Here is a 3,565-nt window from a genome sequence, read left to right on the forward strand (position 1 = left end):
AACAAAAAATGTGCAACTGAACCTGAACTTTGCACATTTGAACCCCCACGTAAGACCCTCTAACAGAGGACCGACGGTCCGTGTCTGGTCTGCGAGGCTCCACCCGTCGTGAGTCCTCACGCACCGCTACCATGAAGAAGGAAAAAAAAGTCTACACCAGTCTCTTTAACATAACGAACGGGAGCGCAGAATGAGAATGGAAACAAATCAGTCCTTCAGACACGTTACTCACTGCATAGCGTCTATGAAAGCCATGGCTCTCCGGGGACAATCAAAAGCCTTCTCACCCTCGCCGGTCTGGATTCTCAGCTTGGCCGGGAAGAGCATCCTGAAATTCACCCCCCGCTCATGCAGTTTTTTCTTGCAATCCTTGAATTTGTCGCGCTTCATCTGGGTGGCTCTGGAGTAGTCGGGGAAAAGCATAACAGTAGTGTTTCCCCAGGTCAGCTTGCCTTTGTTTCTCGCTGCTCGTAGTACCGCATCCCGGTCTGACGATCTCAAAAACCTGGCCAGTATTGGTCTGGGTCTGTCTCCTGCCGTGGGTCGCTGGCCAGCGATCCGGTGTGCTCGTTCAATCTCTCGTTTCCCCTCTATGTTCAGCAACTCTGGCAACAGTTCCTCCAAAAATCTCACCACATCTCCTCCCTCTTTACCCTCCGGAAAGCCGATGAAGCGAACATTGTTCCGTCTCGAGCGATTCTCCATGTCTTCTAATTTGTCCCATATCTGTCCGACCTCCGTCTTGCTAGCTGGCGGGTTATCTTGCCATTCATGTTCGACTCTCTCCAAGTACTCCACTCGCTTTTCCACGTCGTCCATTCTCGTAATTAAAGACGAGAGTTTAGCCTCTACCAATGCGGTGGTGCGGCGTATTTCTGCTAGCCCTTCTAGCAGAAGGGCTACCTTCTGCTAGATCTTCGGAGATCTTTGTTAGTGCTAAGTAAATGTTGCTAATGTCATGAGCTATATTGCTAGCTTGTTGCAGCTCGGGCTCGTTAGCTTCATCTTGATTTTGCATTGTGGCATCAGCCCCATGCGACCGCAGATGTCTTTTAATATCTCCACAGGTCGAGGACTTGGAAAGTTTCGACATTTTTTGCACCCCCGTTGATTTAAAACCAGTAGGCTAGACAATAATATCTCTGGTGTAAATGTTTTAAAGGATAAAAGTAGCAATGCAGTGGGGAGCTCCCTACTCCGTGGCTCCTTCTCGCCTGGCGTCACGTGACTCCTCGGTGAGACTATTTATTGAAATTGTGTGTTACTTTGAAACTTGTCTTATAAATGACTTATAAAATACCCTACACTTGTTCTCCTGTGAGTAGTAATTGAAAATTGTGATCGATTGTCACAGACTGGGCTCGCCTCACAACGACGCAGTCACGACTTATTTAGTGAGAAGTCTGACTGCAAGTCCAGATTTGGAGGCTGTGGAGACAGACGTCCTTGTATGTAAGTATCCTGTTTAAAATTGTTCTAAATTTTCCGATTTCATCAACAGCAACAAAAGCTATCAATGGCTGAATATAGCAGGAAATAGTAACAATAATAATAACAAAGCTAATCACGGCTTCATTTTACTCTTTTCCAGCTGCTTGTAAAACCCATTATGAGACTCTGCGCAGGAATTCCCGCTATAGTCAACCCGACATGGCGGATCAGGCGGAGGCGATTAAGTCATCTGCCTGGAGTCGGCAGAGAAGAAAGAGAGTAAGAGATATTACTTTGATTCATTTGATTACAGTTTCATTCATGGGAGTGTGTGTTTTATATAAAATGTGGTTAGAATAGTATTGCTGGTCTCTGATATTATTTTTCTGTTACATTAGTAAATGTATTAATTTCTTGTACTGATTGTGTTCGCAGCTGCTGGATGCCAGGAAGACGGTCCTTGCTCCAGACGAACAGGAGTTCTGGAATGGCATCACAGCAGACATGATGTCGGATGAGGAGGACGGGAGTGTAGATGGCATGCATGGATGGATTGTGCGGCCTCCATCCTTCCGCAGCCAGGAGCTTTCCAACTTGTGTGCTGCCCTACAGGCCAGGCTGGAAGCTGATGGAAGGTACACAGCTCTTCATCACAGACGTTTTTTTACAATGGACAGCCGTCTGAAAGACTAAAGCCATTGAAATATGACAGGGCAGCAGCCAGGAAACATTAAATTCCAGAGCTGATGCCTGCGACCAGCCCGGAGTGACATTCAACAATGTTTTAGTTTTTGTTTTGAAATTTATATTTTTTTTTTAAACTTTGCACTTTTTTATTTCATTTTTTCCTTTTAATTTTTTTGTATTTTTTTTAAAAGAACAGCTTATTTTAATTTTGATTTGATTTTGTTCAATAAAGCGCTTGTTTTTCCAACATGTCTCAAAATTACATTTTTTAGCCCATTGGTTAACAACGACAAGTATGCAGGTTAACTAAGTAGACACTTTATATGGCCCATATTTATTAACGCCTTATTAAAATATTAATAATAATAAGCATTATTATTATTGTGTGTGAGGGGGGATGAGGAGGTGGGGGAATGAGGGGGGATTTCATGGCCCAGGGGTTGACCAATAGCAACAGATCTTTCAACCAACCATGACACAGTTTTTTCTGTTGCCATGTCTTGTTTCATCCAATCAGTGACCCGAGTCACGCTAGACAGGAAGGCTGGATGCTAATTAGTTTTCACACCTCTGCCATGCCCCAGGTGCGAAGTCTTACTCCCCCCCTTTCCCCACCCCCCCACCCCACAAATCCATTCCGTTTTAGGGTGTCCTCAGCCCGTTCTGAGTGGTTGTTCACACCCTGAGAACAGTCAAGGACTGTGAAGAACTAGGTAGGTTTTCCAGAATTCACAGGGTCGATAATCTGGCTTTTCATGCAGTGGAATCTGTGAATCTGTCTGTGTGAAACATTATGGAAAAACAGGCCAACGGATTTTGATGAAATTTTCAGGGAAGGTCAGAAAGGACACAAGGACCAAGTGATTAAATTTTGGCATTGATATGGCTTATAATGTGGATTCACGGCTTTGTTAAAGATTTCCCATTGCCAGATACAGCAGCCTGCACAGTGCTGTAACCACGATGTGAACACTGTGTCTGCTACCCACTGAGAATCACATGATTGCGAGCCTTCTACAAATTGACCATAATTTATCAGTTGGAAATCACACAAGGAAGAAACGATTAAACTGTAGGGTGTTTCTCATGAATTCCTGCCGACCACTACATATTTAGCTCACGGATGTAGCAAACCGCAGCTGGACACGTTAAATTTAGCCATCAGCCTTATGTGAACACACATTCACCTTTCTGTCCTTCCCTCATTTCTTCACCGTAAAACCTTGTCTCTGCTAGGTGCATATAAGTTTAAACCCATCCTTTGTTAGACAGCAACAGCACGGAATGGTTTTCTGTCATCTTTATGTGAATTTTCAGAGTTTTTGGCAGCGTCTTCGTCATGTCAAGTAACCCCTTCTTAGACAACACTTCCTGTACCATTGGAATGGTTACAAAATAAAAGCCTGAAACATTAAAAATCCGCCTTCAAAATAAAAACATGGAGGGA

General features: G+C 44.0%; 1 long non-coding RNA gene across 1 annotated transcript; it reads left to right on the forward strand.

The window, feature by feature from the left end:
• Positions 1 to 1,353: 1,353 nt before the first annotated feature.
• On the forward strand, positions 1,354 to 2,293 carry LOC127535438 (uncharacterized). Its single transcript, XR_007944292.1, has 3 exons — positions 1,354 to 1,452; positions 1,592 to 1,710; positions 1,867 to 2,293. It is a non-coding gene; the product is annotated as an uncharacterized LOC127535438 (long non-coding RNA).
• The last annotated feature ends 1,272 nt before the right edge of the window (positions 2,294 to 3,565 follow it).

Source organism: Acanthochromis polyacanthus, chromosome 9 (assembly GCF_021347895.1).
Source record: "Acanthochromis polyacanthus isolate Apoly-LR-REF ecotype Palm Island chromosome 9, KAUST_Apoly_ChrSc, whole genome shotgun sequence".
In the NCBI taxonomy this organism is placed as follows: Eukaryota; Metazoa; Chordata; class Actinopteri; family Pomacentridae; genus Acanthochromis; species Acanthochromis polyacanthus.